The sequence below is a fragment of the Mus musculus genome, chromosome 7, assembly GCF_000001635.26.
Source record: "Mus musculus strain C57BL/6J chromosome 7, GRCm38.p6 C57BL/6J".
NCBI classification, from domain to species: domain Eukaryota; kingdom Metazoa; phylum Chordata; class Mammalia; order Rodentia; family Muridae; genus Mus; species Mus musculus.
In genome coordinates this window covers 64,014,157-64,035,669 of record NC_000073.6, presented here as the reverse complement: position 1 = coordinate 64,035,669, position 21,513 = coordinate 64,014,157, and the positions used below count along the sequence as shown (strand labels likewise).

The 21,513-nt window shown below is 48.2% G+C and overlaps 1 long non-coding RNA gene across 3 annotated transcripts in view; it reads right to left on the bottom strand.

The window, feature by feature from the left end:
* Window positions 1-14,260: 14,260 nt before the first annotated feature.
* The window catches only part of Gm32633 (predicted gene, 32633), a 34,575-nt gene continuing 27,322 nt past the window's right edge, over window positions 14,261-21,513 (bottom strand). For all 3 annotated transcript variants that reach the window (NR_169109.1, NR_169110.1, NR_169111.1), the window contains 2 exons: window positions 16,714-16,838; window positions 14,261-14,861 (listed from right to left, as the gene is read on the bottom strand). This is a non-coding gene — a long non-coding RNA (predicted gene, 32633). The remainder of the gene's footprint in view (window positions 14,862-16,713; window positions 16,839-21,513) is intronic.

The following is a 21,513-nucleotide window of genomic DNA, read 5'->3' as shown; positions in this document are numbered from 1 at the left end:
TGGAGAAGTTAGGGCATGGCTTTGTGAGAGAACATAGAGGGTCCTGCCTCTTTTAGGAACCAGGCATAGTCATTGTGGCAAATATCAACAAGACCATGCTTCTAATTTAGGCGGGGGACAGAGCTGTGAGACTCCCTGGCCTCTGTGATTCCCTGTGGCTTCGGTCGTTCCCCATCTTGGTGGATGTTGGCCACGTGGAGATCTGTGTTGGTAAGGGCTGAAAACTAGCCTGCAAAGAAAGGAAGAAATGATGCCAGAGAGATGAGAGGCAGGGGGATAACAGATTACGGGGAGGGTGACTGAGCCCCCACCCCTGACTCAGGTACTGGCAGAATCCAGATTGTATGGTGTGTCTGTTATCTGTCAACGGGAAGTTTGACAACTTAGAAAGCTCACTTGGCCTCAGCAGTGGGGGCAGGGGGCTGGGAAGAGCTCAGCTAGCAGTTCTGACTGACTGACCATCAGACTGTCCTGGTGATCATCAGGCCTCTAGTGACAGGGACAGTGGTCCGTGGAAGCTGTTGTGTGTGAGGTCTTGCTTTCAAGCCATACCCGTGACTATAGGAGGGAGGCAGCTCCTCACCCCACAGGCCTCAGATAACTGCTGTTAACTTGGCTTCTCTCAGAGCCAGTGACCAGACAGAGGTAGAAGCTGACAGTGGTATAGACATAGGATACAGCATGGCATCCTTACAATTCCTCCTGGTTAGTTTTGTGTTTGTGTGTGTGTGTGTGTGTGTGTGTGTGTGTGTGTGTGTTATTTTGTGTTTTGTTTTGTTTTTGTCTTTTTTGTTGTTGTTTGGCTGGTTGGTTTTTGTTTTTCTGGGTTTTTGGGGGGATGTTTCGTTTTGTTTTCTTGTCAGTTTTATACAAGCAACAGTCATTTGGGAAAAGGAAACCTCCACTGAGACACTGCATCCATCAGACTGGCCTGTCAGCAAGCCTGTGAGGCATTTTCTGGGTTAATGATTGATATAGGAAGGCCTTGCCCACTGTGAGCAGTACTACCCCTGGGAAGGTGGTCTTGAATTTTGTTAGGAAGCAAAGGTGAGCAAGCCACAGAAAACAAACCAGTAGGCAGTATTCCTCCATGGTCTCTGCTTTAGTTCCTGCCTCCAGATTCCTGAATTGGCCTCCCCTGGAACCTGAACTGTAAGATGTAAGCTGAAACAAGCCTTTTCCTCCCCCAGGGTGCTTTTGGTCATGGTGTTACTATCAAGAGAAAACAAACTAAGACACAGGCCAAGGAAGTGGCATGCCCTCCTTTCTTAATGGCGTTGAGACCGTATGCATCCCCTGAAGATCAGTAAGGTAAATGCTTTGCCCCAGTGGTGCTGTGAGAGATTATTTATGGGATGAAGCCAAGAGAAGCCTTCAGAGTCTGGGATTGTGGGGACTGTTGGACCCTCACTCTTTTGTACTCCCCCAGTGAGGTGAAGTGTTTGCTTTGCCACACACCCCTCAGCGAGACACCAAATCCACAAGCTACAAAGCCTATGCTTTTGATAAGTTTGTCACCTTGGACATTTGCGACAGTGACAGGAAACAGGTCAGCATATCTCTGCCTTCTGTGACTGGTCTCTGAAGGCAGTCAGGGTCGTGGGAGTCAGCCTGTGGCAATAAGTGGCCACTCCTGCCTGGGACTGTGTCTGTATCTCCATCCCAGCCGTAAGAGTAGAGTGGCTGGCTCCCGTCTTCAGCTTCATCTGGCCCATCTTCTCTCAAATCTCGTCTGCATCTTCCCTGTGTCATGCATTGTGCACGGAGCGTGCTTCACTAATTCTCTCCTTGCATGAAGAAATGAACTCATAAAGACAGACCCAACACTGGTCCTGTTTCAGGGAGCCCATGGGTCAGAGAAGAAGAGAGATGGAGCTGGTGACTAAAGGCATATATCCCCATTTTAAGCACCAGAACAATTAGGAGTAGAAAAGCCACAGCCCCTTCCCTGTGAAGCGGGAAGAGCAAGAGAAGGAACAGGCCTGGTGTCTCACACTTAAGCACAAAAGAAAGCCCTGTTGGAAAAGAAAGGGCAGAGCAGGTGAGCACAGAGAACCTGCCTTGGCGGAGGCCCCAGAAGCACCTTTGAGTAGGAGGAGGGTGCCTGACAGCTTGTCACCAAGTCAGAAAACAAAGGGGTCAACCTCTGACCTCTCCAGGCTGAGATTAGCTAGAGAAACCCATGAATCATTTACTTTTCTTTCTTTTTTTTTTTTTTTTTTGTCACAAACACAGTTAATGGTTTGAGAGTAAAGAGTAAAAAATTGAGCCCCAAATTAAACCACGAAGGCGCCCTCCCGCCATGTGCTCTGCACCCCGCAAGGTGTCTTCTTACAGAACTGTAGAGTCGCCCAGAAACAAGCGTCTAATTATAGCTCAGCCATCTGCGGAGCTAAAACAAGGGGCTCATCAACACTATCTTTCAGGTTTTTCACTAAGTCAGAACAATCTGCTAAAAATATCCTGTACTGTATCCGCAACGCCCCCAAACAATGTGTTTTCCCGGCACCGCAGCCTGCCAGCTCCCCATAGCCCTGGAAGCCCAGGGGGAGCAAGGAGCCCAGCTGGCAGCCGCCATGTCCTTTCTGTGCCTGGTTTTCATCCTGAGTGTCATCACTGGACAGTAGAGGACAGAGCAGAGCAAAAGTTAGGACTGGATCCCAGCCTGCCACAGAACTCCAGGCAGATGTCCACTGGGTGAGTTTCCTAGGAGCCTCTCAGGGATTCTGGTCAAAGAGCAGGTCCTCAGAGCCAAGAATCCTGCTGAGTCTACTGGCACTGTCATGTCCCCAACTCTCACCCCAACAAGGGGCCCCAGACACTAATGTGTTGCCCATGTAGAATCTTAGTATCAATTAGAGAAACAGACAACCTTAACTTCACAAGCCACCTGCATACTGGACTGGAGACTCCTGGGAGCACATAACTTACTCAACAGTCCACAGCATCCTGTGGAATATGTTCATTAGAAAAGACAGGAATGCTTGGGCCTCCGAACCACTGTTGGTCTTAAGGAACAATCAAGTCTCCCAGGCCACCCAGGAAGGAGTCAGGGTGGAGGTCCTGTGCACATGAAGGCTGGCACCCTCAGGGTACAACTGAGTCAGGAGGGTGACTGAGAAGCCATGTTGGACATCAGCCAAAGACACCAGACCAGGTATTCAAGGGGTGATGATAAATACAGGGGGCATAGGGTGCAGCTGTCAGGGCCTGAAAGTAAGCACCACTGTAGAGCTGCAGAGAAGAGAGCTTGTGAGAAGAGGGCGAGACAGAGAGCACAGAGTTTACATCTTTTCTTCCTGACGAGAAAAGCGATCCTAAAGGCAGGCCTGAAGTAGAAGGATTGAAGGCCTAATAGGCTCCGTGAGGATAAATGAAAAGAAGTGGGTTGAAACTTGGTGATAATAGCATGTCGTGTGGCTGAGACAGTCACAGCTTTGATAGAGCAACCCTCAGGGAAACATCTCACCAAGTGCAGGGCCAGAGCTCCAAAGGCTAAGGTCCTCTCTCACTGTGGGAAAGGCAAAATGTTGAGCTCATGGTTTATAAATATAATTCTTAATTTTACATATAGTAAGAATTCCAAGATATTCCAAGATGTCTCTGAAGAAGAATATATATCAATCTTCCGTACCCAAAGAGGGCATCAGGTCCCATTATAGATGGTTGTGAGCCACCATGTGGTGGCTGAGAATTGAACTCAGGACCCCTGGAAGAGCAGCCAGTGCTCTTAACCTCTGAGCCATCTCTCCAGCCTCTACATACAATTTCAATAGAGTCAAATTATGAAAATAAATTTCAAGGCCAGATTTTAGCCCAACTATATCAATAATTAAATTTGTATAATTAGTTAATTAAACATATAAAGTATTCCAACTAAAAGACAAAGATATAACTGAAACTGGAATTTTTAAAGTATGGCTGTGTGTTTTTGGAAAGACTTCCGAAACACAGGGTGAGAGAAAAGTTGAAAACCAAAGGTTAAGAAAAGATGCACAGGGGTTGGGGGTTTAGCTCAGTGGTAGAGCGCTTGCCTAGGAAGCGCAAGGCCCTGGGTTCCGTCCTCAGCTCTGGGGAAAAGGAAAGGAAAGGAAAGGAAAGGAAAGGAAAGGAAAGGAAAGGAAAGGAAAGGAAAGGAAAGGAAAGGAAAGGAAAGGAAAGGAAAGGAAAGGAAAAGATACACAGAGCTGAGGAGATGGCTCAATGGATAAAATGCCAGCTACACAGCACCCTAGTAAAAGCCAGACATAGCAGTGTGTGCCCGCAATTCCTGGGCTAGGGCATAGAAATGTGCAGATCTCAGAGGCTCCCCAGCCAGCCAGTTTAAACAAATGCCAGGCTTCAGATTTAGTAGAGACCCAGCCTTAAAAGTTAAGGTAGACAAGTACAGAAGAAGGCATTCCAACTTCAACCTTGGGCTTCTACTCATGCCTGCCAGCACAGTTGAGCATGCCCATATATGCACACATACATGCACGCTTGTGAGTGTGTGTGTGCGCGCACACACACACACACACACACACACACCAACATGCCTAGTAAAAACATAAATAAGAAAACAAAGATGCACAGGTCCATTTTTCTTGACTATAATGACATAACTAAGGCTGGCTAATGTATGAAGAGAAAAGGTTCATTTAGCTCTGAGTTCTAGAAGTTTAGGGCCTGGTACTGGCATCAGCTCAGCTTCGGGGAAGGTCTTATGGTGGAAGTTATCAGAGTTGCAGAGCAGAGGCCCAAGTGAGAAGTTACAGGGTGAGGCAAGTAGACAGGGAATGAACTTTCCCAGAGTAGTCTCTGGACCTACAGATATGACTCTGCCGCAGGGTGCTCTCTGCTGCCATAGTCAGTGGTAACCACTATGTGGGGCTGAGGTACAGGAACATCCATCTTTGTGTGGTCTGACACCAAGCTGCCTCATGAGGCATCTTTACCTTTGGGTCTTTCCACCTCTGGCCACAGATCCTGAGAAGCCTCAGGAATGAGACATGAGATCCAAGGTGAGGACAGAAGTATAGTATGGGTGGGTGGGAGGATGTGCGGTTCTTAGCTCCAGACGTAGCAGGCCTGGCAGAGCCCCTCTGTGTCCTGGGCATCACTGGGTACCCACACAGTTAGCACCTCCTGAGACTATTGAGTACAGCCATTCATTCCTGAGCATGCAACGTCATGCCTCGGGCGGTGTGCTTTCTGATGACAACACAACTCTGTACCTTGGCAAAGTTTAATTAGCTCTGAGGTCTGCTGGATCTGGCCTATCAGCAGAAGCACCACACTGGCACTGGAATGTGTGTAGAAGGAAGAGAGCTGCTCAAGGAATGAGTGTGTTCCTACAGACTCGCTGTTTAAGGGGTCCCAAGAGTGTGGTCTTGTAATTCCTTCTGAGGATGGTACCCAATGGGTTAAGTAAGGGCTTACCTTTAGACTACCTCCTAAAGGTCCCACTGTCTCTACACCTTATACACCAAGGAGCCAGCCCCCAACACTAGGAGCCCAGAGGGATACTCACTCTTCTACAAACTGTTGCACCTCCACACCCAAAAGACACACTAACCTTATGCTTCTGCCCTGATGTTACAACGCACCATTATTGACCTATCTCTTCCCAGGCTACTTGATGTTATATACTATGAGCAGGGTAGGGCTCTCCTCACTGCCAGGGAATATGCAGTCCATTCATGATGCTCCATGCCATCCATGATGCCTGCCACCTGCTGCTGTTTAGGTCTGGTTGCCATTGTATCATGTCCCCATGTGGAGATAAGAGGTCGTATGGTCCCATACCTTCTAGCAGCTCCAGTAGAACATAAGCAGAGAATCTCTGGTATCCTGGAGAAACTCAGGAAAACTATCTTGGCTCCCAGCATAGGAGTGCAAGCTGCCTAGGATCCTCCTTCCAGGGCAGGAGACAGTGGTCATCAGATCAACTGTCACAAAGCCTACTCCGGTGTAGAAACCCCATGTGGCTCATTAGCTGTGACTGAGCAGTAGCCAAGTAAACTTTTTCCGTCTTTGCACCAGTGCTGTGTACTCTAAGGTCTTTGAAGGTAGATACTGATGGTTTAAATTACAGTGAGTTCAGCTAAGTATTAGTAAACTGAACAGGGGCTATAGCATTCTCATAACAAAAAGACCTGAAGTCATGGCCTTAAGGTCATGAGGAGGGTGGCATCCACTGATGGTCCCCTGTACTCATTCCCTCAGACAGAAGTCATTGGTTTTTGTTTACTCTCTGGGCTATCTGGAGAACCTCAAAGATGTCCACTGGGCATCAGCCCTCTCTACAGGCAAAGGAATGAAGCTTGTCTGTGACCAGATAAGCCTGGTTAAGTCAACTCAAGAACCCAGGCCATGTGCTGGAGAAATGGTTCAATGGGCTAAGTCCTTGCCACGCAATCATAAGGGCCTGCATTTGAGCCTCAGCACACATATAAAAAATCCTGGCATGAGGAATCATAACTGTAATCCCAATGTTGGGTGAGGGGTGCCTCAGAGATCACTAGCTAGCTAACTCAGCTAAACTGGTGAGTTCCAGATTCAGTGAGAGAAATTTCTAAAAATACTAGGTAGAGAGTTACTGAGAGAAACACCTGACATTGACCTGCAGCCTCTAAATGCAAATGTGAATGCACACATGCATGTACACAAGAACATGTGCTCACACACATGACATATACATATGTGTACAATGTGAATACATGCATACACAGAGAGGGGGAGAGGGAGAAGGAGAGGGGGAGAGAGAGAGTCTAGATCATGTGTCTAGTGCACATGCTGAGATGTGGAAGGATCAGGACTAGGAAGCCATTGTCTCCTGATTCCACATGCCCCTTTACTAACACAAAGCATAAAGCACTTTAAATTCGTCAATTTGTGCTACATCTAAACACCTTGAAAAGCCTGGCTAGCTGCCTTTTCTACAACATGGTCACCCAAGTGACATGTCATAGTCCTTTGGGAAGAGTTGAATGAGTCATAACTGTGTACACTCAACAAGAGGTGTGGGGCTGTCCTCAGAGATCATCCTCAGAGGCCCAGCAAGGCTGAATCGACCAGTCCTCCAGCCTTGATTTGTGTTGTGATCCTTTCCTAATGGACACTGGCTTAGGACTGGAAAGGAGACTGATGGCTGTGGTCTACCATAGCCAGTCACAAATACACTTCTCAAAAACTCTAACCTGCAGATGTGAAACAAAGAGAAGTGGAGCAGCTTGAAGAGAGATGGAAAAGAGACTCAAAAGTGCAGAGGAGTAGCCTAATGTGAGTGGCTAGCCCAGACACCTGGGGCCATAGTGAACTACACAGCAGCAGGGGTTGATATCCATGGCTCATTGTCTTAGTTAGGGTTTACTGCTGTGAATAGATGCCATGACCAAGACAACTCTTACAAGGACAACATTTAATTGGGGCTGGCTTACAGGTTCAGAGGTTCAGTCAGTTATTGTCAAGGCAGGAGCAAGGCAGCATCCAGGCAGGCATGGTGTAGGAGGAGCTCAGAGTTCTACATCTTCATCTGAAGGCTGCTAGTGGAAGACTGACTTCCAGGCAGCTAGGATGAGGGTCTTAAAGCCCACACCCACAGTGATACACCTACTCCAACAGGGCCACACCTCTTAATAGTGCCAATCCCTGGGTCAAGCATATACAAATAATCCCAGTCATATTACCACTAGGTTACATGGGGGCATCCCTGGTTAGGGCAGCCATGGAGGACCATGTGGGTGTTCAAGGGCTATACAAAACTTCCTCCCTCCCTGACTGTGTTGCTCTAGAGAGCTAACCCCACTTCTCACCAGTGACAGCACTCATGGGAGCAAATCCTATGCCTCACCCAGACAGCACAGTGACGTTGGTCCTGGTTGAAGGTGCGGGGGCAGTGAGCCAGTCCAAGGGCATGAGTGTGGAACAGCTGACCCCACCGCTCACCTGTTGTAAGGTAGCATGGGCTCAGAGGTGATGCCACCTCTGCCCCTCCCCACCTCTGGCAGTCAGGAAAGCTGCCTATCCGGTCTTGAGTGTGGGAGAGCTAACCTTCCTCTCACCAGCTGCAGCACTCAGGAGAGTTGGCCCTGCACCACGCCTGGACAGCAGAGCTGATCCTGGGGGGTGTGGGGTGCAGGGATATGTCCTTCCCCTGCCTCGACCCTCACAGTCCCAAGAGCTGGCGTCATGAGAGCCGCTGAGATGGCCCTGTCCTTCCCCAGCTGTAGCACTCTAGAGAGTGGGTCCCGCACCTAGCATGGTCTTCACAGTAGCCCATGGGTGAGCCAGTCCCAAGAATGGGAGAGTAGGAAAGCTGGCCCAGTCCCTGGAAGGCTGCAGCACTTGGCCACGCCCCCTGACTGGCCAGCACAGTGGAGCTGGTTCTGGAGGCATGGGTGCGGTACAGGTGAGCCCACCCGGATGGCATGAGTGTGAGAGAGCTGATCCCTCCACTTTTCTGCTGTGAGGTGGCACGCGTGTGGGAGTGATGTCCTCCCCCATGCTCCTTGCCACTCTCAGTAGTTGGGAAAACTGTCTGCAAGGTCATGAGCTTGGGAAGCTATTCATGTCCCTTACCAGCTGCAGCTTTCAGGAGAGCAGGCCCTGCACCTCCCCTGGACAGCACAGCAGACCTGATCGTGGTGTTAGGGGCACAGGTGAGCCAGCCCCAAAGGCAACAGTGTGGAAAAGCCTGGCCCTGCTGTGAGGTAGAATGGGTGCAGGGGGGAAGGGGGTGCTGCGGGGGGTAATGCCCCCTCTCCCACCTCTGCCGCTTGCAGCAGTCCAGAGAGCTGGCCCGGCCCCTTGTGGGCTGCAGCGGGGCACTCGGGAGAGCCCCACACACCCCCGCCCCCGCCACCCTGCACCTTACCTGAGCAGTACAGTAGAGCTGGCCCTGATGGAAGAGACATAGGTGAGCTGGCCCCAAGGGTGTGAGCGTCTAATAGCTGGCCCCAGTGTGAGGGGATTGTGGAAGTGATGCCATCCCGGCTAGCCACCTGCGGTAATTAGGAGAGCTGGCTCCAAGGCCATGAGAGCCCTCTCTGGTTGAAGCACTCAGGATAATAGGCCCTACTCCTCATCTGGGATATGAGTAGAACTGGCCCTGATGGTGAAGACACATGGCAAGATAGCCCTGAGTGTGTGAGAAGAAAGATAGTCCAGCCCCTCACAGGCTGAGCCTGTAGTAGACATCACAGTGGAGCTGGCCTGGGAGGCAGGAGTGTGGGTGAGCCAGCCCTGAGGGCACAAGATCAAGAGGGCTGAACCTGCCTCCTGCTATGGCGGAATGATAGCACTGGGTGGTCTAGCCAGAGCAGTACTGGAGAGCTTGCCCTGTTGGTGAAAGGAAAGTCAGCATGCTCATCACATCAGCTACCACCCAGGCCCGCTCCAAAATCCGTATCATCTGAAAATGTTTGGATGCATGAAAGGACCAGTCCTGCTGATCCAAAACTGCAGGATCTCCATGACCCAGGGCAACAGCAGGATAACCAGGAGGAGTTCTGGTTAGGAACCAATATTGATGGTGTCACAGAAGCCAGAGATCTCAAACCAGATCAATGACTTATTGCAATGAACATTTGCAAGTGAAGATATGTGGACAGATGTGTGGACAGAGGGATATACTGTGGGACACGGTGTGAAACACTATGGCATCCATGATGAGATATTTTCTAGGCTTTGGAAGTTTTTCTTTCTTTTCTTTTCTTTTTCTTTTTTTCTTTCTTTCTTTCTTTCTTTTTTTTTTTTTTTTTTTTTTGCTTTGTTTTGCTTGTGTGTTTTTTATTTTGTCTATGGAGGTTGCAAGGGCAAAAGGTGGATATGAGGGGATGGGGAGATGAGAGAAACTGGGGTGCATAATGGGAAACTCAAAAAGAATAAAAAGGGTTTTTATATTAAAAAAAAGCTTAAAAAGCTTGCTTGCTACTGAATGATAGGTTGGCATGTCTTATAACATAGTCAACCTAATTTAGCAGCTGATATGAAAATCAAAAGAACAAAACAAAAAATCACCACCAACAACAAAAAGCATGTAAAACATCCAAATTTTTCCCATTAAAATGTCCAGCCAGCAGTTTCCAGGATACCCAGGGCTACACATTCACTGTTTCTGTCTGCTTCGAGGACCCCTTTGTCACTACAGAATGAAACCCTGTGCTAATGGCTCCTGGGTACCCTGTCATCACTAACCTGCTTACCCTCATCCTGTAGTCTGGGTCTGGCTTGACACTCAGTGGTGGGGGGGGGGGGGGCTTTAAAAAGGAAGGCCTGTTGGAGCCTGATTGGCCCTTTCCCACCTCTCTCTGGTTCCCTTTTCTACCATGTGACCTCTTCCTCTTGCACTAACTCCCCCCACTGCCATCTGCCAGCCAAGAGGACTCTCAGCAGGGGTGGTACAGATGGGGTCATCTGGTCATGGGTTTTCAGCTTCCGTATCTGTGAGCTAGAAATTTTTCATATCTTTAAAACGCACATAGCTCCATAGACTTATTACAAGTATGGAGAACTGACTATACTTTGTATGGATTCTCCCAAGAAAACCAACTTCCATGCAAATGAAACCACACAAACGGATGCATGAGTTTTTGTTCCTGACTGAGTATGCTACACGTGCTTATACATTTGTCCTGTGATGGGCATTTGTATGAGAAACCATTCCCCACTCTTCCGATTTCCAATATGAGGCAGTGTCTTAGAGGCTATCCCTGGGCCACAGAGAACGCCTCTTCCAGGATTTACCTCCATTCCCTACAGCTCTGAAAGTCAGGACACTTGCCCCTTGTCCTTGTTGAGAACTTGAAGCCCATTATGTTAATTACACCCACCTTGAAGAATTGAGGGCTTCCACTAAATGCTACTGCCTGGCCCATTATATCATGGATCAGTGCTTTGTTCTTGGGAATGCTCACATACATCAACATGTTCCTCTTCATGGGCCCAGTGCCTAGTGATCAGCCCAACTGTCCTTTAATCAGGGAAGTGGGGGCCAAGACACAGAACCAAGCTTGGAAACCATTCTGGAACTAAGGAAGCTTCAACATAGGCCACACCGTGGGATGGCAGACGTCTGGTGCATGATCATGGAAATCTGGAGCAGCTGGCAGCCCTCACCGTGTGTGGATTCTAGCCATTGTTTCATGGCTGTGCTTCTCCCCAGGAGTCTGGGTTCCATGCAGGAATGTCTGGAGCCTGAACCCAGATGGGCTGGGTGGGATGAGAGCTAATCTTGATTGTCAACTTGACTGCACTTCCAGTTATCTAGAAAGCACACTTCTGGATGTGTCTGTGAGGGTGTTTCCATAGAGATTTGGCTGAGGAGGAAAGGTTCACTCCAAATGTGGGCGGCATCATGCCATGAGCTGGACTCCAGCCTGAATGAAAGGGGAAACAGGAGAAAGCTAGCTATACACCAGCATTCCCCTTCCTGTTTCCATACTGGTAGTTCCCCAGGGATCCAATGCCCTCTTCTCACCTCCATGGTCATGTACATACACATACACACTCACACACAAACACACATATACACATACATACATACATACATACACACATATGCACACATGCATACATATATACTCATACACATATGTGCACATACACACATATCACACACATACACTCATATACACACATATGCACACATGCATACACACATATATACATACACATAATCATATATACACACATATACACATACACATGTGCACACATGTACACATATATGCACACATGTACACACATATGCACACATACATTGCACACATACATATACACACATAATACAGGCATACATACATACACATACACACAAATCTAAAAATAAAAATGTCCTTTCTGTGTCCCCTAGTGAAAGGTGAATGTGTGGGCACCCCGTAGCTCAGAGCACATATACACTGCCAGCATACACACTTGAGAATATAAGTGTCCCAGATGTCACCCATAGCAGTGAAGTTGGGATATGGGGATCTAGAGAAACCAAACCCATTTTATGAGGTGGGAACCATATTCACAAGGAATGTATCCTACCCCTCCCTCTCCACACCCCCACTCTCCACGCCCCTCACTTACCACTCCCTCACTCCTATACTGATCTGGTATCATATTCCCCAAATGTGGACTCACTCCAGGCACTGTGGTCACTCCAACTGATCATTTGGCTCTGCACTTCCCGGCACCAGCAGCAGCAATGGAAATCAGCTGACTTATCCTACCCAGTAAATTTAAAAAAAAAAAAAAATCAAAATGTGTTGGTGTATGTATTGGTTTTCTAGAGCTCCCGTAACAAAATGCCACTTACTGGGCAGTGTAAATAACCGAAATTTACTTTCTTACAGTTCTAGGGAGTGGAAATTTGAGACCATGGTGTTGACAAGTCTGGCTCCTGGGAGGCCACTCTCCTTGGCCTGCAGACAGCTGCCCACTTGTTACCTGGTCACATGATCTGTCCTCTGTGCATGTGTTCTGCAGGTCTTTTCCCATGTGTCTAACCTTCCTTTGTCAGCCAGGTTTCTATTCCTGTGACAAATCTCTGCAATACATCGATATATACAGGGGGAAATATGTCATTGTGGCTCATTTGGGGAGGTGGTCAGCCAGCCCTTTGCTCTGGGCCTCTATCAGGACATCAAGGTGGAAGGGTGGGGCAAGTATCCCTTTTACCTCAGGGCCCACAGAAAGGAAGAAAAAAGGGGCGGGTCCCACTTCCTTTCAATGCCCCCAGAGAGTAAGTAACAGAACTCTTCCGAGGCCCCACCTCTTAAAGGTCCGCCAACTCTCAAAGGCACCACGTGGGTAGGAAGGACACCTTCCACACCAGGCCTCTGGGGGAAATTCAAGTTCATATTCAAGCTCAAGCATCCTCCCTTATGACACCTGTGGCCAGCCTGAATTAGGATCTGTCCACAACCTTTTACAGAGCCCATCTCTGTTGGGAGTGTTGAAACTAGAAAGTTGCAACAGGAAATGTGAGATTACATGGTTTGGACTCTCACTGTGTGGATCCTGGTTATCAACATGATTGGCTCTAGAGTTAACTAAGAGACAGACCTCTGGGCAGGTCTGTAAGATCTACCAGAAAGAGTCAACTGAGAGAAGGCTCTACCCCAAGTGGACAGTTCCTGTCAGCAGCAGTAACCCAGACAGAAAGAGGTCAGAGAAAGTCACCTGCCTGCTTGCCTTTGCACACACACACACACACACACACACACACACACACACACACACACACACACACCCTGTATGTAGATTATGCTGTCCTCAAACTCACAGAAAAGGCCTATCTCACCACTCCCAGATTGCCTTTGCTTCTGGCTAGTAAATGTGTCCTTCCTATTTTGCTGCTGACCTTGGAGCCCATCTTCCATGGACAGAACACCAGACTCTCCTGGATTCCTCAGACCTTTAGCACTAGATTAGATTGGGGCTGCTGAGGTAGCCAATTGGACTAATAAGCAGTAAATGTGTTTTCAGCCTTGGTAGCATGCAGACAGCCATTGCTGGGCTGTGTCTATCATATAAGCCAATCTAATCAATGGCTGCATAATACGTACTCACCCAATTGGGGCTCTGTGCCTATAGAGAATCCTAACCAACATGTGCTATGATGCTCTTTTGAGCCCCTTGTCTGAGGGACTAGCTGAGTAGTGCGGCCACACCCTCATTCCTTGCTTGGCACTGGGCGTCTGTCCACACCCCAGAGAGCAATCCCTGCCTCCATGACAGTCATTACTCCTTCTCTCCAACCCCCACACTTAGCTATAGTTGCTTGCAGTGTGATTTTGCTTTCAGTGGGATGTGAGGGGCGGAGACTCTTTAATGTGCTCTCCCTACAAACGTGTGTGTGCATTCTTTGGAGTGAAGGAGGCAGCAATCTCAGAGTGTGATTTCAGAGCCAGAAGAAGTAGGTCACACTGAAGTGGGGGCTCTGCTGCTCCCGGCTGGCAGTGCTGGCAATTGTAATGACAGTGCACAGGTTTGTGAGGTCATCGCCTGGGAATCCTGTCACAGCTGCCAGCTGGTACTGGAGATGGGGATATGAGAGCTCTCTCCTTGGGCTCCAGAGGCCTTTGCTCCCTATAAAGCAAAGCTCAGTGGGTGGAGGGGAGGGGCTCTGCCACAGTGCTGAGCTTGGGGTCTTCCTTGAAGGCATGTTCTGCTGAGGGAGTGGACAGACAGCACATGGGCAGAACACTGGAGACCGTGGATGTTGGTAGCTGCTTCTCTGCAGCCCCACCACCCTGCCACACCCTCCAAAAACCACCCAGTGTGAATGGAAGGTCTTTCAGGCAACACATGGCCGCCTCTTCTTCTTCTTTTTTTTTTTTTAAGATTTATTTATTATTTTATGTAAGTACACTGCAGCTGTCTTCAGACACACCAGAAGAGGGCATCAGATCTCATTACAGATGGTTGTAAGCCACGATGTGGTTGCTGGGCTGGGATTTGAACTCAAGACCTTTGGAAGAGCAGTCAGTGCTCTTAACCACTGAGCCATCTCTCCAACCCCTGGCCTCCTCTTCTATGAAGACCTCTCTTCCTCATCCCTCCCCTACTACCTCAGGGCAGCAAGGCGGTACTTTTGTGAACTCTTTTCCTATCCCATAGTGACCTTCCCGGGCCGCCGGAGGCACAAGCTGGCTACCTTAGACTGAGTGAGCTTCCGTAGCCTCTGCAGTGGCTGGTGGTGGTTGGTTGGTTGGTTTGTTTGTTTGTTTGTTTGTTTGTACCAGCTAAAAATTCAAACGCTTCTCCTTGAAGAAAATTGATTTGTAGAAAAACTAGGAAAATGTGGTGATCCAAAAAGCCACGGTGACCAAGGGAAGGCTCCATTTGGCTTCAGGGACAGTTTCCGCTGCTTGCTACTATCCCTGTTGGCCCTGCAGGCAACAGAAGCAGGCAATTGTGTTAATGCCCTGCAATGCTCAGGTAAGGACTGGAAAGAAGAAGCCCTGCTTTTCCCTCCCTTATATTCAATCCTAAAGGCCGAATCATAATGGCCATCCTTGATTTGAGACTCGGTGATGACACTCAGCAAATTCCAAGTTCTTCTCATGCTTGCTTCTGCCTGCCTCTCTTAGGACCCTCCCTTAGGAGCTTCAAATGTCCAGAAGAAGGTTGTTCATAGTGGAGAGAAGACCCTAGGGAGGGAGAAGCAGAGGGGGACACCTAGAAGCCCTGAATGTCTAAGCTGTCTCTGCACAGGAGCTAGATATGCGAAAAAATGCATCTGAGATTGCCAGGGCTCAGGCACCATCCAACTCTAACCAGGTCAGACCCCAAGTGAAAACAGCGTGGTTGATCCCTGTTGTCTCCCAGACCCTTGCTCACTGTGACAGATTCATTTTAATCATGCCACTCTGTCTGCAAGGCCGGTTCCACAGCAGTAGTTAACTCCACAGCAAGGATCCCACTCTGTCCTCCGATGTGGGAGATCAGGTCTGAATCCTCCATCTGACCAACTCACACTGAGGTCTGCAGAGATCTAGATGCGGGAAAGCACACACGGCTCCTCCCAGTCATCCATCCACCCAGCTGGTACAGAGGTATTCTGGGAATGTGGCCTGCATGCAAGGGCCTCTATCTGGAAAGGATGGGATGGGAGTGGGAGTCCCTGTCCTCCCATGGGAGGAGTAACTAAGAAATAGGTATGCCTGTCACACCCCTGATCCTATGTTGTCAGCTCTAAGCTGGTATCACATTGAGCTAATGTCATTTCCTGGATCTAAGTTGGTTCTGCTAGGGTCCAATAGCAAGCTAGCCTTTGAGCTTTGATCTTCTGTCCCCTGTTGGAAGGTTATACCTGGGCTATCTCCCAGACTGACAGAGACATGGTGTCAGAACCTTCTACCATGTTGCAGCCCTGCATAGAGGCTCTCCCTCTGATAGCTTGCACATGGACTAATATTGGTCAAGGCAGAAGAGTGCTTGACTTCATTCTGGAGTCATAGTTCAATCCTAGGAGTAGCTGGATTCTTCCTATGAATCCAAATGCTTAGTTATATTCACAGAAGGTTTCTTACCCAGTGAAAATAACTAAAGCTGAGGCAATTTTCTATGGAGTTGAAAGAGCTTTTGTGTGAAGGGGACAAATCCCTTCTTTCAGCCTGTTCTTCAATTTCAGTGACCACCAAGAGCCTCCTTAACACTCTTGCCTTCTCCAATAAACAGACGCCTCTGCACTTGCTGAGTTTACAGATCATCATTCACTGTGCCATATTGCTAGGAGGTAGGTAATGCTACACACAGGGAAACTGAGGCTCAGAGACATGGAATGGTATGGCTAGAATCCATTCCAGCGCCAGTGCCCTATGGTGGCATACAATAGCACAGAATGTCATTCCAGGTCATGTTAGAGAGACTGAACGAGAGAGGTTCACCTAAGATCAGGATCAACCAGCGGTTAGCTGAACCCAACCAAGACCTCTATTTCCCTGTGGTAGTTCTTAAGCAGGGTCACAAGTTCTTTGTAACTCATGTGGTCAATCTGTTCTCTGAGTTTGAGCTACATGGAGTGACTCACTTCCAGCAACAAGAATGCACAATATTGACAGTGTGGAATATCCATTACTAGTGTCTGAGATTCCCCCAGTGGATGCTCATGCAGGGTCTGTAAGTGCCCGGAAGACAGGGATCAGATCACAATGTCTTCTTTTATTCCCAGTACCATGTACTCTACCTGGGTACTCAACAGCTTCTTTCGTGAGGAATGGGAAAAACAAACAAACAAACCTTCAGAGGTGTTTCTCCAGAGATATTTGTGGATTTGATACATCACAGGTGACCAGGAGATGTTCGGCACCTGCCACCGTGGTGTCGTGGAAGCGGGGAACTCGGTCAAGATGTTCCTGGGAACCCTGTAATATCACCACCTGTATATGTTAAATAGTTTGGGACTAGAAAGCTGTTTCAGCCATTTAGAGTGATAACTGCAGTCCCAGAGGACCTGAGTTCCAGGAGACTCAACATCCTTTTCTGACCTCCAAGAGCACATACACAATTGTGGCAGGCAGGCAGACACACAGAGACACACACAGAAGCACACACACACACAGAAGCACACACACACACAGAAGCACACACACACACACACACACACACAGAAGCACACACACACAGAGTCTCCTGAAATAAAAGAAAGATCGTTTTCTTTTGCTCGGCGGTTAGGAGGTTGAGCATCCAAGATTAGGCAGATCCTGATCCTTCGGATCCAACTCAGGTGAGGCCTTGGCTGTGTCACAGCACAACAGAGAAACAGAAAGAGCCAGATCTGAGGAAAGTATCACATTGGGAGACACTGGAGAAGCCTTCCTTGCTCTATACATCTCTTCCAGGCTCCCTGGAGACCAGAACTAATCCCTTGCAAAATCAAGTCCCTGGTGATGCAACGCCTCCCATTAGGCTCCACCTCTTAAAGGTCCCACCACCTCAGCACCATAATAATGGGGTCAAGCCTCCAACAGCTTGTTGGACAAACCCATCCAAACCACAGTACCACCATCTTTGCAAGAAGATGTTCTAGCATCCACAGATGTTCAAGACCTTTGTATAAAGCGGCCTAGTGTTTTCCACAATGCTTACATAGAGCCTGCACAGTCCACTTGTAGACTTTAAATCATCTCTGGTTATGTGCAGTTCCTAACACCAATGCTCCATGAATACTCGATGCTGTATATCACCTCCATAGACAAGAAAAGATCAATGTGTATTTGGAATATACATAGCCTTTTTTTCCTGAATATTTTCTATCCATGGTTGGTTGGATCCATGGATAGTATGTTAGTTACTTTTCTTTTCATTTGTTTGTTTGTTTGTTTATTAAATGTAAGTACATTTCAGACACTCCAGAAGAGGGAGTCAGTTCTCATTACGGATGGTTGTGAGCCACCATGTGGTTGCTGGGACTTGAACTGAGGACCTTTGGAAGAGCAGTCGGTGCTCTTAACCGCTGAGCCCCTCTAGTTACTTTTCTTATGGTTGTGATAAAATGCCTTCCAAAAGCAAATTACAGAAGGAAGTTTTCTTTTGGCTCACCTTTGAGATGCAGTCCATCATGGTAGAAATGCAAGCAGGGGTGTGAAGTGGCTGGTTATGCTTTGTCCACAGTCAGGAAGCAGAGGCAGATGAATCTGAGGCTCAGCTGACTTTCCCTTTTGATGCAGACTGGAAGCTCAGCTTATAGGGTGGAGCTGCCCACGTTCCGGATGGGTCTCCCCCCCCCCCCCCGTTATACTTCTTGGAAAGCTCTTATAGGATCACATCCTGGCGAGTTGACAATGAAGGTGACCCACCACAGAGGTGGAACCCACTAGTATGAAGAGCTGACTATCCTTCATAAATACTACAATGTAAAACAACTCAAAACCAAAAGAATGTAGCAAAACCGCCTATGTGATAGTTTGTAAAACTGGCTCAAGCAGGGGTGGTGTAGTCTCCCCTTGTTTGTTTTTTGGATCATTCGCTGTGGAGGCCACGGGTTGCCATGTCATGAAGACACTCTGCTGTCCCATGTAGATGTGCTTGTGGCATCTGAGAGCAGCCCAGACCCACAGGGTAAACTTGGAGGCAGCCCCTCAGGCACATGTCAACCTCCAGATGCCTGGTGCCTCACTGAGAACTTGACTCCATCTGTGTGGGAGAGATGCTGAGCCAGCCCACCAGCTCAGCACTGCCAAGATTCCAGATTCTCAAGAACCAGGTGAGAGCGTGGACATTGTTGTTTTAAGCTGCTAAGCTTAGGGAGTTATTTGCTATGCAAGAGCAGATAGCTAATAAACCCATTCATTTCTCCTTCATTGCACACTCCACCCACCCCAGGGAAAGTCTGTTCCACTGAGAAGTGAGAATGAACTGGGGCTTCTGGGGTGCCTCCTCTCCTAGAGGATTGACCCAGACTTTTCTTCCTGCAAACAAGCAGCTCTGAGGGTCACAGCCTCAAGAAGCTAGTCTCTGTCTGTTTCTCTCTCTCTCTCTCTCTCTCTCTCTCTCTCTCTCTCTCTCTCTCTCTCTGTGTGTGTGTGTGTGTGTGTGTGTGTGTGTGTGTACTGTACTGTACTGTATGCATATGTACATGTTCATGTGTATGTGTACATGTGTGAAAGCCAGAGGTTTGTATCCCCCCCATGAATTAAAGATACATTATAGATACTTGTGACCATGTATGTCTCCCAACCCCGCACCCCCACCCCCCAACCACCAAGATAGAGTTTCTCTGCATATCCCTGGCTATCCTGTAACTTACTCTATAAACCAGGCTGGCCTCAGACTCAGAGGTTCACCTGTCTCTGCCTCCCAAGTGCTGAGATTAAAGTGGGACCCTGCTTCACGTATGGCTTTTTACATGGGTCCTGGGGATCTGAACTCATACTTGTGTAGCAAGCACTTTTCCCACTGAGCCCTGTCTCCCACCCTGCCCCCTAAAGATGTTTGCCACTCCAGAACCGCAAGGCTCTCCACTGGCTGTAGTAAAACACAGAGGCTTACTGGTCTCTCTAACCACTGCCTAAGACCAGTAACCTACCAAATCTGGTACTAAGAATCATTGAATCTCAGGCATACATTACATATTCAAGGATAAATCATTTAAATATGTCTAAAATTATCCCTTACCAACTCTACTAAAGTGTTCCGAAAAAGAGTGATTTTGTGGTCATAGTGTGGGCCATGCAGCTGGTATGTCCCAGCTTCCAGGACGGTCACTCTAACAACTTAAGGACCTGAACAGCTTCACCATAAACAGCACCGTTTAATCTGCTTAAACCTGAATTTTCCACGTTTATTCAATCACATAGCTCTTTTGCCATGAATCCTCTATAAATAGCCCTGGTTGTAAACAGCAGCCCTGTGTTTCGTGCCTCCAGGCCAGGGTCTGTGCCATTGAAGACACAGTTGTCCTCACCAATCTATGGTACCCAGGAGGCACAGAACAAGGACAGGGTGCCAGATGCAATGGTGAAGTCAGGGAGATGTTTAGGAAACAGACACATGCCGGCAGGAGAGATGGCTCAGCAGTTAAGAGGAATGGCTGCTCTTCCAGGGGACTTCAGCACACACAAGTCTGTTCAAACCATCTGTATCTCTAGTTCCAGGGGATCTGATGCCCTCCACTGGCATCAGGCACACAGTGTTGATACTGCAGGCATATCACCCGGACACTACGTGTGTGTGTGTGTGTGTGTGTGTGTGTGTGTGTGTGTGTGTGTGTGTGTGTGTGTGAGTGTGTGTGTGTGTGTGTGTGTGTGTGTGTGTGTGTGTGTGTGTGTTGGGGGGTGGGGGGTGGGGGGCTGGAGAGGTGGCTCAGCAGTTAAGAGCACCAACTGCAATTCCCAGCAACCACATGGTGGCTCACAACCATCTGTAATAGGGTCTGGTGCCCTCTTCTGGTGTATCTGAAGAGAGCAATGGTGCTGTACGCATATGTATTAAATAAATAAATAAATAAATAAATAAATAAATAAATAAATAAATAAACAAACATCTTAAAAAGAAAGAAGCAAAGAAAGAGAGATAAGAAAGAAAGAAAGAAAGAAAGAAAGAAAGAAAGAAAGAAAGAAAGAAAGAAAGAAAGAAAGAGAGACAGAGAGAGAGAGAGAGAGAGAGAAAGAAAGAAAGAAAGAAAGAAAGAAAGAAAGAAAGAAAGAAAGAAAGAAAGAAAGAAAGAAAGAAAAGATTCCTGAAGGGCATGGAAAGGAATCTCCAAAGATAGCCAACCCCTCCTCTGGAGCCAGTCGGGTGTCCCCACAGGCAAGCCTGTCATTCATCCAGCCTTTCACTCTTACCTACCCGTTTATTTGCCATCTACTGAGCCTAGGAGCTAATTCTAAATCAAACACATCACCCATCCTTAGGGAGAAAGATCCATAGCCAGGCACTGAAGTCAATGTGGGCCAAGAAAGTGGTGTGAGCCACAGCCAACTCAAAGGAGGTCCTGTAAGTCACAGGGCAATGCAATGGGGGACAGGCTCAAAAAAGCTGAGCAGGACCTGAAATGGTGGTGCACACTCTAATCCTAACACTCAGGAGGCAGAGACCAGCCTAGTAGTCTGCATAGTGAGTTCCAGGATAGCCAGGGCTACATAGTGAGACCCTGTCTCAAAAAAAAAAAAAAAAAAAAAAAAAAAAAAAAAAGAGCTGTGCAGGACACTGCTACGAGACTGACACGAAGTCCCTACCTACCCTGTGCCCTGCTGGGAAAACTAGACTCTGGAGCTGGGTCTCCTCGCCTACTGGTTCTTCACATAATACGGGGCCTTCTGGGTTTAACAGTTCAGGAAGCAGACCAGAAAGAGGAGTGTGGGTTATGATAAGATAGTAGTGGTGAGCTGGGCATGGGGAGATGGGGGGCGGGGGGCGGGGGCGGGGCCCTACATCAGCAGCTGCTGCCCTGGCTGAGAACCTAGCTCTTCCTAGATCCAAAACCACTGTACAGCTTCTCTCCCAATGGAAGCTTCCTTCAAGAGACCCTGGCAGGGGCAAACCCTGGGCTCTGGCTCAGGGGCACAAGTCTGACTGTTCATTACACAAAATTCCTAA